At 39.5% G+C, this 14133-nt stretch overlaps 1 protein-coding gene across 2 annotated transcripts in view; it reads left to right on the top strand.

Moving 5' to 3' along the window:
• PLCL1 (phospholipase C like 1 (inactive)) overlaps positions 1–14133 on the top strand; it is a 352562-nt gene that overhangs the window by 324191 nt on the left and 14238 nt on the right. The gene's annotated exons all lie outside the window — the stretch shown is intronic.

Below are 14133 nucleotides of genomic sequence, written 5' to 3' on the forward strand. Positions count from 1 at the left end.
CAAGAGAAAAAAGAAGAAAAGAATATGTGGGTGGAGAATAAGGAAATCAGCCGTGTTGGTTTAATACCCTTGAAGGTGACATTAGTAGAAGACTTTATTAAAACATGCAACCTGAAGCTGAGGATTATAAAATATAATATGTCATGGTGGGAGATATGCTTTGGCTGCCACACCTAAAGGTCACTCTTTGAAGGGAGCTGAGACAGCTGCCAGGATCCATTGATTTCTTTCTAGTACTAAAACATCCTCTGGCAGGTGTCAGCCTGGGTGTGTGAACAAAAAAATATGGAAAATTAAAGCGTAAGCAAAAATGGGCCATGGGATTCTCCTAGTAGACTGAGCAGAATGCTCCAGTGTTTGTTCTGAACAGACGTGTAAATTTTTGCTTTAGCGACACAACAGATACATGAAGTGTTCAAATATTAGTCAACATATATTTTCTTTAGTGGAATATAGCTTCTCAAGTCCCTAGGATAACAAAGTTTTAAAATCCTGTCTAGGTGTATATAATTCTTTAATTTGTTTCTAGTGGGGCTGCTCCCTCAGGTTAAGTAGGACACTTTCCCTACAATAGATTTCATTTTTCTTTGATTAGTTTCCACTTACTCCTTCTGCTCCTAACATGGCCATCCCTCTGCAGTTCTCCAAATATCCCATGTGTGTGCTTGCCTCTATGTCTCTGCATACACCATTTCTCTTCTGTGCTTACCCCCCAACTCCTCTACAATCTAGAAGACTCAGCCTTGAGATCTTTTTGAACAAGAATTGCATTTATGATGATAAATCTGTGCCTGTCCTACAAAAAAAGCCCTTGTCTCCTTCTGAGGTGATTTTGCTTAGTGGCTAATCTTTTCAACTTTTTGTCTTTAGGTTTTGCAGAAAATGAGAAAAGATGGAAAGAGTGAGAGGTCACATGATTTGCTGCCTGGGCTGTGGGGACCACCCAGGGGCTGTGTGGAGGGAAACATCCCTACGTTAGCGCTGAGCTCATAACCATGACCTCAACCTAGATTCCAAATCTAGGTGCTCACATTCATTTCACACCATTAGCAAGTTAAAAATGATAGAGCCAGGCCAAGCGTGGTGGCTCATTCCTGTAATCCCAGCACTTTGGGAGGTTGAAGTGGGCAGATCCCTTGAGCTCAGGAGTTCGAGTCCAGCCTGGGTAACCTGGTGAGACCCCAGCTTTACAAAAAATACAAAAATTAGCTGGGCATGGTGGCACATATCTGTAGTCTCAGCTTCTTGGGAGGCTGAGGAGAGAGTCGCTTGAGTCTTGGAGGGTGAGGCTGCAGTGAGACATGATTGCACCTCTGCACATCAGCCTGTGTGACAGAGTGAGACCCTGTCTAAAACAACAACAACAAGATAGAGCCATTTACTAAGCAGATTGGCAGGTGAGGGATGCTGGTTTTAGCTAGTACAGTGAATGAGTATGTGAGTATGTGTGTGTGTGTGTGTGTGTGTGTGTGTGTGGTGTATTCTTAGTCCCTTTTACACTGACAGTTGAAAAACTGACCTTTGCCCTTCTCTCTCCCATGTTATTTCTGATGTTAGTAGGCAGTTTGTAGCACAGCAGGATGGAAGAGTTGCAAAGGGAATTGTCTATGGGGTGAACCTTTTCAATTGCCCTTCCATCCACATACCCTCTTTACTGTGAATAATCATAAATGCATAATGATAACATTTTCCACATGCTAAATCATGCTAATGACCCCTACCAAGTGAGGAAAGAATGTTGTCTTATAATACCAACAGATTATTTAAACCTGAGAGCTTTACATCATGTTAGATTAAGTTGTGTATATTAAAATTTTCCAAACAGTAAGTATAAAGATACTGTCTTATACATATAAGAGGTATGGCTATTTTAACGTATTTTTTAAATTATATGAAATAAACTTTATTGGACATAGTTTTACGTTACCATTTTTTCTCTCTTTCACCAAATTGTGAAAGCAAATAGCTAGATATGCTTTCTCCCTTTGAAGAGGCATGACAGTTTCAGGTTTTGCTAAGAAAGATAGTTTCCATCTGAAAATGTGTGTACATAGTGTTTACTTCTAATTTAAATGCCTATTTACACAGGTTGGGGATACACCAATGTTTTTTGATGATGTGGTAAGTTTTCAAAATCTATTTGAGGTCATTTTTATATGCTTAGAATGACTTAGGTGCAAATCTACATGGAAGCAGAGGAATAAACCACATGGTTTTAGAAGCCATTTCTGATCATTGGAGCACAAGCTTTTTGTGGACAGCAGGCACTCCCTACCTAAGTCCAAAGCAGGGGAGCCACCTGCTGGACAGTGTGAAAAATCTTCATTTTCTGGAGGTAGTCATCCCTGCTTTTTTACTTTTAAGTTTAGGTAGATTTACTTACATATACATTTATGTACTTTTTATTTTGCTGAGTAAATTTCTCACTTCACACAAATAAAGCGGCTCTAAAATAAGGAGAAAAAAATTAGGATGCTATGAAACACAAATTTGAACAACGATCAGTACTAGAAGTAGAGGCTTTTAGTCATTCCATTTTGTATTTTGTCTTTTTCCTTTCATTCGTAGTTCAGCCTAACTGCATTTATATTGTAAACCAAAAATAAAATTCTAAGCCCCTTAACCGACTGAATGGACCTGTCCTATGGGGACAAGGGGATTCCAAAAAATTCCAAAAAGCTAGTTCAGGCCATGATGGGAACCTGATGGTGTAACCACCCAGTTGGGTTCACCTTTCATGCTACCTAGAAAGAGCTGATTCATCTAGACAGGGGAATCGCAATAGAGAAAGAATAATTCGCACAGAGCCAGCTGTGCGGGAGTCTGGAGTTTTATTATTGCTCCAATCTGTCTCCCCAGGATCAGAGTTTTTAAAGACAATTTGGGGGAGGGGAGGGGCAGTGAGTCAGGGACTGCTGATTGGCTGGGTCGGAGATGAAATTATGGAGAGGAAATCATGGGGTGTTACTGTCTTCTTGCGCTTAGTCCGTTCCTGGGTGGGCATCACAGGATCAGATGGGCCAATTTCTTGATATGGTGGTGCCAGTTGATCCATCAAGTGCAGGGTCTGCAAAACTTCTCAAGTACTGATCTTAGGAGCAGTTTAGGGAGGGTCAGAATCTTGTAGCCTCCAGCTGCATGACTCCTAAACCATAATTTCTAATCTTGTGGCTACTGTTAGTAGTCAAGAAGGAGGTTTATTTTAGGAAAGGGATGTTATTGTCCTTGTTTTAAACCATAAACTATAAGTTCTTCCCAAAGTTAGTTCAGCCTATGCCCAGCTTGGAGGTTAGAGGCAAGATGGAGTCATTTAAGTTGGATCTCTTTCACTGTCTCAGTCATAATTTTGCAAAGGCAGTTTCAATGGTAAAAGGGAATTGGATACGCTGCATTATACTTTCCTCCCTTTGGAATTCAGGCTGAACTGATCGGCCTTAAAATTAAAACAGAGATCTTAAGACAAAGTAGGCTCTTTGTAGCAATAAGATACCAAATTCCAACCTGACTCCAGTATAGCATCACATGACAGATAGCAGGCCCTGAGAAAAATCAAGTATTTTACCCCAAAATATATTTCTTTGACATATTTTAAAATGGCCCTGCAAAGCTGTCTCTTGTGGGGGAAATTTACCTTCTTTAGAGAAGCCCCTTCCCTTTCCAGGTCTTTTTCTGATCCTGAAGAGTTTAGCTGAGAGTCTGGTACCTTTTAAAGGTATGAATAGGAAGCATTTGCCATCTATTGCCTCTAAGGATGGCCACCTATAAGACTTCATCTACATAATAAGACCGTTGGTCTCCAACAACACCCCTTATCTTTGCCCAGACACTCCTTTCTATTGATTCCAGGTTTTTTAGGTAATAACTTAAACCCTTCAACCAATTGCCAATCAGAAAAATCTTTGAATCCACCTATGACCTGTAAGTCTCCTGCTTCGAGTTGTCCTGCCTTTCCCTACCAAACCATGATTGATGTCTTATGTCCTCCTAAAATTTAAAATATCAAACTGTAACCCAACCTCCTTGGCCACATGTTCTCAGGACCTCCTGAGGCTGTGTCACAGGTCATGGTCCTCACATTTGGCTCAGAATAAATCTCTTCAAATATTTTACAGAATTTGGCTTGCTTTTTTCATCAACAATGTGTATACAAACGGGCTTTTCTAAAGGACTTTCAGCCCTCCTTCAGCTCATCTCCTTCCTCTTTCTTTCTCCTCGCCTACATAGTCAAACTTCTTAACAGGGTTGTTTATAGTTGCTGAATCCGCTTCCTTACCTCCCACTCACTTCTTAGCCAACTTTAATCTTTCTTCTTCCCCTGACACTCCATTAAATCATTCTCACCAAGGTCACCAATAACCACCTTGTCACAAAATCTCATGGACACTTTTCCAGTTTTTATCTTTTTTGACTAGTTGGGAACATTCTACGTGGCTAAGCACTCCCTACTTTTTATTTTTTTTAATTTTTTTGAGACAGGGTCTTGCTCTGTCACCCAGGCTGGACTGTGGTGGCATGATCATGGCTCACTGCAGCCTCAACCTGCTGGGCTCAAGCAATCCTCCTGCTTCAGCCTCCCAAGTAGCTGGGACTACACGCACATGCCACCACACCCTGCTAATTTTATGTTTTGTAGAGATAGAATATTGTGATGTTTCCCAGGCTGACTCCCCACTTCTTGCAACAGTGCTTCTCTTGATTTCTGGGACACCACCCCCTTCTCTCTTCTTCCTACATCTCTGGCTCTTTCTTCCCAGAATCGTTTGCAGGTTCCCTTTCCTCTGCTATTCTGTTAAATGCTGGTATTTCTTAGGGTTCTAGCTTAGGCTATCTTCTCACTCCACCTTCTGTCCCTGGGGGACACAGTTCATGCAAAGGGTTTTGATTATCTTCACCATGCTGTCAAATCTCAAGTGTGTATTTTTGGCCCAGGTGTCACTCTCTTTATCTCTTGATGATCCCTGCTCATCCTCCCATATAGTTTATATATCAAATTACCTCCCAGGCATTGTACCTGGGAGGTCACTCAGCCACAGCAAGGTCGGCATGTCTCCAGCTGTGCTTATCTCTATCCATATGTCCTGCTTACCCTCAGTGACACCTCTGGAATTCCTACTTGAATGAATAAATGACAACTCAGAGTTATCCAAACCTAAATCCTGGGGGTTATCCTTGATCCTTTTCTTAACTCTCCACCTCTAATTGGTTAGCAAGCACCGTTGGGTCAACCTCCTTAATACCTCCCTAGGAAACTTCCATTCCCATAGCCCTCACCTTAGTTATCTTCATTTATCACCTGAGTTAGTGAAAAGTCATTTCTCCTCTATCCTTTTCCCACTCCATAGCATAGAGCTGGAGTGATCTTTTTGAATGTAAAGCTGGTCATGGCCATTCTCCCTTCCTAAAGCCCTTCCAGGGCTTCCCACAGCTCCTTCTTAACTTCTCTTCTGAAACTCATTGTGGCCTGTCTTCTCAGCTCCCCTCCTTCCCCTCCAGCTTCGTCTCTCATTGCCTTCTTCTTCCATGCACTACTCCAGCCACATGGAACTTTCTCCACTTCTTCAGTGGCACCAGGGATGCTTTCATGCTGAGTGGTCACATGGACTGTCCCTTCTTCCTTGAAAGTGTGTAACCCTGCTTGTACCCCTGCTCCCTGGGAGCCCCCATCCTGTTTTTTTCACACTGCATGGGGCACTGTTATCTGTACTTCAGGTGTTTGCTCAGGTACGGAGTCTTCAGGATGCCTTCATGGACACCTCACCTTCTCCTGCCTCCCATCTTCAACAGAGTTAGGTATCCCTGTACGTATTCCCACAGAACTCTGCTATTCCACTATCATAGCACTTTAATTGCTTTTTTATCTTTCACGAGACAGTCTCTATTATTGTAAGCAATTAGGTGATGAATTTTAACATAGCAATTTTAACCTGAGCCCCAATTAATAAACAGTAGACATTTAGCATATGAGGTCAAATCAAAGAACGTCTCGTCAAATCCCCATGTTTTGGAGAAAAGGAAACTGCTGCCCACAGGAGTTAGGGACATTTCCAAAGTCACAAAGTCAATTCATAACTTATTAATCATTCTTCCCACTGCAGACATCAGCCATAACCCCTATTCTTTCTATCCTTTTGACTGATTCTGGTTTTCTCTGCAAGAAGCTTGAAAGCCTTAGCCAGGACATGGTTTAAACTCTATTTTGCCTTGGTTATCAAGCAATCAAATGGTGTGGTTAAAATTGTAGCAGGCCTATCATTTCTCATTTAAAATAAAACGGGACTCATTCAGGCTTCTTGAAGTGAGACTGCATGTGACGATGCAGGGAACACATCTCCTAGAAAGAAGAGGAGCCACTGAATGGGCAGCCTCATGGAATCTCAGGCTAGAAGATCCTTCACGTTTGAAGCAGGCTTTAGAGGACTGTGTTATCTTTTCCTTTTCCATTTCCCCTTTCCTTGCCTTAAGAGCAAGAATTGTAGATTTTCACTCTAGTGCTGTGGCCTTACAGGGGCTCAGCTATGCTGGTCTTTTATTCCTCTCTACATTTTCTAGCACTTCATTCTGTTCACAACCAACTAAGACTCTTAGAATTTTTCAGTTTCAGTCTCGGAAAGAGTTAATCCAATTGGTTTGTCTAATTGCTGTCATTACTGCCTGGCATCAGGACATCTCATAGGTCACTGGTCAGCTACTGATTGGCCACACTTGGGCTGTGGTGAATCCTTGGTCCAACCAGTTTTGGCTGTGGTGGTTGGTTCTTACCTTTTAGAGCAGGGCCATTCCAACTCAAGGTCAGTGTGGGGCTGTTTTCTTTACCAGAGGTCTGTGGACATGGACAGCATTGCATAAGGCCTGACAAACTTCTGGATTCTCTACATGGTGATAGTTTAAAGTTTCTTTAAAAATGTGTTTTTTTGGGGGGGGTCCACATATTCAAAGTTCTAAGAAATCTCAACTACTGACATATTAAGGAATTGAATATGAATGTTCTCTCCCACTAGATACTGATAGTTTGATTTTCACAGTAAGATATTCTGGGAAGAAATCTGGATAGGAAGGATTAGGGAGGCCTTATCATGACACTCACAAAGTTGAATGGGTTTGGTGAATGTATGGTGAATTTTTTCCAGGCATATATACTTACAAAGTTGATTTAAAAATAAGAATGTAAGAGTGATGGTATTTGACATTTAGAAGAAATGTTTTGACAAGTGCATGTGATGATTTAATGGTGCATATTCCATAAAGTCAACAGGAGTGAAGCTGTGGAAATGTTTGTCTTTCTGAGTGAGTGGTATTTACTGCTGTGAATTTGCTGTTCCGTTTCCCAATACACTCTCCCTCACTCATGCTTTTACTCTAACTTCACGTAACTGAGTTGCTATTTTCAATGATGCTAGTAATTAATGTGTGTTTGGATTCTGGATTTTTAAAAAAGTAATAAGATGTTTTGGGACAACTGGGGAAATTTAATATGTACTGTATATCAGATGCAATTCCTGAATGAATGTTAATTTCTTTGGGTTTAATAAGAGTATTGTAGTTATATAGAATGTCCTCATTTTCATGGTCTGCACACTGAGGTATTTAGGGTGAAGTATACATTGTTGGATAGATGGGGGTAGATAAGTTGATCAAGCCAACACGACACAATCTGAAAAATTGGGAAATATGGATGCTACTCATTCAACTTTTGTGTAGGGTTGAAAAATCTTTAAATAATATAAAAAGTTGGAGGAAAAAGTGTAACTAGTAGTCTGTTGGTGTAGATGGCTTGAGTCTGAGATCTGAAATTGGAGCCAGTCTCAGATTAGAGAAAATAAGTCTTGACTTTCCTTGCAGTAACATTAATCTGGTGTTTAAATAAATGCTTTGCTGAATCTGGGGCACCGAGAGTGAATATCTCATTAATTACCAAATCTCCAAACCAGTCATTGTGGAGGAAGCTGAGTTGGCCACATCCTTGATTTAACTAAGAAGTAGCATGTTTTATTTTATAGCTGCCTTAGCCTCATTCATTAAAACCTGACTCATTGGGCGGAGGGTGGAAGAAGTTGCCCCTTTAGAAATATCTTGCTAATAACTCTTTGGCCACTTCAGCTAACACTGAACCTGGAACTCTTGCCAGCATAGAAGGGTGGCTACAAGGCTATGGGATGGGCCAGCCATACACATGCCATGATTCACTCTCAAAGAGGACAATTTCAGCCTCTTTAAAAGCATTATGATTTAGCAGAGAATAAAGAATAAATGTCCTTGGTAAAAGGACATATCTAGACCAGATGTAGTACAACTTTCATTGGCTGTAGGGAATGCCATGCACGTAGAAGGCAGGGTGAATTGTGCCCTTGGAGTTGTGTAACACGGGGCAGATGTCATGAAAAACAATTTACTTGCTGAAATCCAGCACTGTGGAGGTGGTGAAGCAGCTGAAGCCATTTTTGTGATCAGTTCACTCTATGGTATACTGTTGTTATTGTATTTGCACTTTTGTTCTGGCATGTTTGCAGAATTACTTTTTGGATGGATCAAGTAACCAATAATTTGAGCAACAATTTAACAGTAACTTTTTAGAGTGAAACCTTACCAACCAAATACCAGAATGTATTTAAAAAATATTTTGCTAATATTTGTAACTATCTTGATAGCCTTTGCTCTGGGGTTTGGGCCATCCTCTGTCTTTCAAGCTGTTATAAATGATTTTTTTGAAATGGGAATAGCATGAGTTGGTCAGGTAGAGATTTCTATAGAAGCTCCTTCTGTATTCGGCTTATGACACTCATGGCGGTAGTATGAATTCAGATCTCAGGGTCATTTATTATCCATGGAAAGTTAATTTGAGATGTTGGAACTTTTAAACAGTGTTTGTTTATTGTGCTAATCACGATCTGTTACTAAATTTCATTTGAAATGCAATTAATTACCTTCATCACCTTGCTAAAGATTGACGTTAATATTCTGTCCTATCCTATTAGTTCTGTTGACACAGAGGGAGATGATCACAATAATGAGAAGGAAAGATCAGAGAGCAAGGGAATAAACAAGCAGTGACTGCTATTATTTTATTGAATGGTTCTTTTGTCAAAATGACTGCAAGAAAATTCTTAGAATACAAGTATCATCACACAAACCTAAATTCATAAGGCTTCCTGCAGTTGAATCATATTTTTAAAGTTTAGCTTGGGGTTTTCTATTATTCAGCTCACTGGTGTTGAAGCAATTTTGTTGACATTTTCTGTAAGTGGATTAGGCTTGCAGTCATTTGCCCAAAGCAGACAGATGGCTTCTTAAACAGAGCACCCCCGTAGGAACCTGTCTTATGGTATCTTCAGAAATAAAACAGGTCTGTCACAAAAGATAATGTTTGGCATTAATTTCTTTTAGTGACAAATGATTTCAGGTCATTTTTACTTTCTCTGCTGGCTTAAATGAAACAGCTGTTTTACATTTTTTATTCCAATAGTGAGCAACGCTTTGGTGTTTGACACTGAACAATGTTGTAGCCTCTAAATTATGAGTAAGAAAATAAGCTTTTGAGAGGGAAGGATGATGCCTTTTGGGATCCCCCAAGGAAAGTTGCCACATTAATGCAATTGTCATTTTTATTTTAAACATGGGGTCTTTTTTTGGACTAATGAGTAATGCAATCCTGGCTTTTATTGTCGCATTTTATTCTCTCCACTTTGTCAACTTGTCTTTTTAAGTTTCAAGATGTTTTTGTTTCCTCACATTTTTATGAGGCAAAGGACAGTGGACTTATCTACAACATTGTTATTTCTGTTTATATAATAGAATAATAATTGCTAACGATCATTAGAGTTTTCCATGTATGGCAGGCATTGTTCTAAAGAATTTAGAGGTATTATCTCTCTTAATCTCACAAAAAATCTATGAGGTGAGTACAATTATTATAGCCATTTTATGGATGAGGAAACTGAGGCACCCAGTGATCTTGCCCAAGGTCAAAAAGCTAGTAAGTCTTGGAGCCAGGATTTGAGCCCAGGTACAGTAAGAGTGGAGCTTATGCTGTAAATTCACTTATAAGAATGGCAATATGGTTACGATTCAAAGTCTCTAGTCTCTAGACTAGAGACTAGTCTAGAGACTAGAGACTAGTCTAGATTGTTATTCTATGAGAGAAATGAGGAATCCTTAGAATCAGATTTATTCCTTCATCACTCCTGGGGTTCCACTCGTCAGCTAGTGTGTTCTGCCATCTTGGGCAGCCAGCTTATGTGGAAGGCTTGTGGGGGGGCTCATGGGTGCTGCAAGGAGAAATCAGTACAGGGGCCCTGAGAATTGACTGATGAGGCCTCACATTAGTAGCATCCTTCAAAACGTTCAGCGGATGCCTGTCATGAATATGATTCATTAATAATCTTCTTTTTGGATCTGATCCATCAGGGCTTATGACGATACCTTTGAAGTGAAAACCAGTCCTTTTTTCCAGCACTTATCCCACTCATGAATCCTCTATCATTGCTTTTGTATTTCAGTTTTCCGAAAATCTGGCTCAGATTAAAATTATTAAATGCTTCCAAACCCTGTACCCACACTGAAGACAAAAGTTAGAAATCAAAATATCAGCACAAGGATAGTATTTATGTCTGGGACATTCGTGAAGTTCTATCAAGAAATTCTTTTATAAACCAAAGAAGTCTTAAGCTAGTTTTTCTTTTCTATTTGGTCAAATAGATCTATTTGATGACATGTGCACCATATCATGTAATGTACCTAAATTAAATAAAAAAACACAAAAAAACAAATAAACAATATAGAGATTAAGAAAAACAACTCTTGGCCTGGGAAGCCGGCATTATTAGTTATTTCCTTCACACTTATTTCTCGTGTGAACCTGGGCAATGTATTTTTTTAGCTTTCCTGTGTCCATTTATTCACCTGAAGGTTATAAAAGGAGTCCTTCGAATGGCTCGAAAATTTGAAATAATTACTAAGAACGGTTATTTAGCAGAACTCAGTGATACTGTCACGAAATGACACTTTATTGTTTTCCACTTTCAGTGTTTCTTTCAGTATAAATGTCAAGGAAACAAAATAAATCCTAAATAGAGAAAACGTAAGGAAAAATGGAATGTATTAGGCAATTTGGTGCTGTGCCATAAAGGCGGTAACCTTCCAGAACACTCTCCCATACCATGTATATCTGTATCTGTAAGACTGGAGGAGGATTCTTGCCTCTCCTCCAGGCAAGAATAAAAAAATCCTTGTACTGTGTTTCACTGATCATAAGATGCCAAGAAATAAATGAAGATGCCTGCTCATCTTGCAAATCATTGCTTTCTTGTTACTTTTTATGGGGAGGCTTGTCTAATCTCCTAGTCCTCACAGCAATACATTCTTTTCCCTCAAGTACTTAGCATAATTTAAGGTTAGATATAACTTTATTTTTGTGGTTATTTTATATATACCTGTATCCCACACTAGACTTAGGTTCCGTAGGGGCAGGGATGATGTCTGTGCTCACTTTTGTAACCGCCAGAGTCCAGCCTGGTGATTCTCAATGGGTGCAGTACTGCCCCCTAGGCTGTGTTCTGGGAAGTTGTAGAGGTGATTGGGAGGATTCTCCTGGCATTTAGTGGAAACAGACAGGAATATTTGATGTCATGCTCTGGGCAGGGCAGTACAACATGATGAAAAATGTCCTGTGTCCTGCAAGATTTCTGTTAAGTCCTGCCTGAGTAAACCCTCTGTATTAGTCAGTTATCATACTGCTATAAAGAACTACGTGAGACTGGGTAATTTATAAAGAGAAGAGGTTTTTTTGTTTTGTTTTGTTTTGTTTTGTTTTCTCAGTCCTTCACGCTGTACAGGAGGCATGGCTGGGGAGGCCTCAGTGAACTTACAGTCATGGCATAAGGCAAAAGGGAAGCAAGCACATCTTCACATGGTGGCAGGAAAGAGAAACAGCTAAGGGGAAGCGCTACACACTTTCAAACAACCAGATCTCCTGAGAACTTACTATCACAAGAACAACAAGGAGGAAATCTGCCCCTTTGATCCATTCACCTCCCACCAAATCCCCTCCTGCAACACCGGGGTTTACAATTCAACATGAGATTTGGGTGGGGACACAGAGCCAAACCATATCACCCTCTAAAATACAAATCAGAATACTTTAGTATATGATATTAATTAATTATTATTATTTTTTACAAGAAGTTGTTTGAAGGCCAGTACTTGAGTAAAAGGTAGTTATTGAGAGGTAAGTCTAAATGAAATAAAGACATTGTTTCCAAATTATTGAATAATTTACTCACCTTGGGTATTTTGTCCACTTGATCATATAATTGCTACACAGTAATATTGGAACAAATTGGGAAGTCAGATAATGGTTTTAACCTGATACCTTATTTTTTGTTATTGATAATCCGTGGTAGGCATCTGCCTGGGTCCCACAAAGTATCAGCTGGTATTATCAATCACAAGAACAATGACCTTTGGAGTACTTTTAAAGATTTGGCAGTTTTGCTGGGCGTGGTGGCTCACACCTGTAATCCCAGAACTTTGGGAGGCCAAGGCAGGTGGATTACCTGAGGTCAGGAGTTTGAGACCAGCCTGACTAACATGGAGAAACTCCATCTCTACTAAAAATACAAAATTAACTGGGTCTGGTGGCCCGTACCTGTAATCCCAGCTACTCAGGAGGCTGAGGCAGGAGAATCGCTTGAACCCAGGATGTGGAGGTTGCTGTGAGCCAAGATCGCACCATTGCACTCCAGCCTGGGCAACAAGAGCAAAACTCCGTCTCAAAATAAAAAAAAAAGATTTGGCAGTTTTGATGTGGTGTATGGACATTATTTACTTCCTCATTTATGGGATTATCAGCTTTTTCTTTCCACAGTGAAGGTTTGTATTTGTCTTGGCATGTTATGCCGACCTTAATTGAGGTTGTTTCTTTCCTTCTTTTATTCTATGCAAATACAACTAGTCTATTGCCATTATTTGTTTTCATACTAGTGTCTGTCTCTACATTTGCATTATCATTTTCCATTAAATATGTATTTTTTGAGTGGAATGGCATCTGATCTTATTTCTCTTTCATATCTAATTGCATTCATATTAAGTACAGGCATCTGCCTACTTCAGGTTTCTGGTGTGCCTGCCTGAGCATTCACATATGGCAATACATGTTATTTTATTTTAAATGACCATTCCCTTTTTCTCCTTTATATTACAGCTAGGGTATTATATTTATTTTAATAATACATAAATAGGTTATATTATCTATGAATTTAAGTTTATGAAAATAAAGAAAGCCTTACAAAATATTTGTTTCAAAGGGTTGGTTTTGATAGATTGAGAACCTCAGGCCAAAGTCTGGTATACAGTTATTGTTTAATAAATATTTGTTTGCTGGATAAGTGAATAAAATGAAAACTAAGGTGCAAGTCCTCATTAATAGCTAAGAGAGACCACCATTGTTTCCAAAGCACAGGGAAGAGATGGGTGTATCTCAGTTCACATATACATAGCTTTGAACAAGGTATAACAGGGACAATAAATGAGAATTTGAAACATTAAATTTCATACTTTTTTTTTTTCCCCCGAGATGGAGTCATGCTCTGTCACCCAGGATGGAGGGCAGTGGTGCGATCTTGGCTCAATGCAGCCTCCACCTCCTGGGTTCAAGCAATTTTCCTGCTTCAGCCTCCTGAGTAGCTGGGATTACAGGCGCCTAACAACACACCCAGCTAATTTTTGTTCTTTTAGTAGAGACGGAGTTTCACCATGTTGGCCGCGCCTGGCCCATACTTCTTTTTTAAGCTCTGGTCAACAAGTGCATCTCAATGCAGTGGGTTTTATTGAGTGATACAGATGTTTTCCACCAGTAACAGGACCTATTGTCAGCATTGTTGCCGCTGGATTATTAATGGTTTTTTAAATTATATTATTATTAGTGAGTAGTGTTTAAATAATGTTGAAAGACTTCACTTATATGTAGAATTCTATATATACAAGAACATAAAATTGTCTCCTTATATTGAAACTATTTTAAAAAACATGGCTAATACAAAGGTTTTCTGCTTAAAATGCAGTTAATTACTATTTTGAAGTAACTAGGGTCCTTCATTTCTTCAACATTCAAATTAACCAAGACTTCTTGATAAATAAAGC

Source organism: Pan troglodytes, chromosome 13 (genome assembly GCF_028858775.2).
Source record: "Pan troglodytes isolate AG18354 chromosome 13, NHGRI_mPanTro3-v2.0_pri, whole genome shotgun sequence".
In the NCBI taxonomy this organism is placed as follows: Eukaryota; Metazoa; Chordata; class Mammalia; order Primates; family Hominidae; genus Pan; species Pan troglodytes.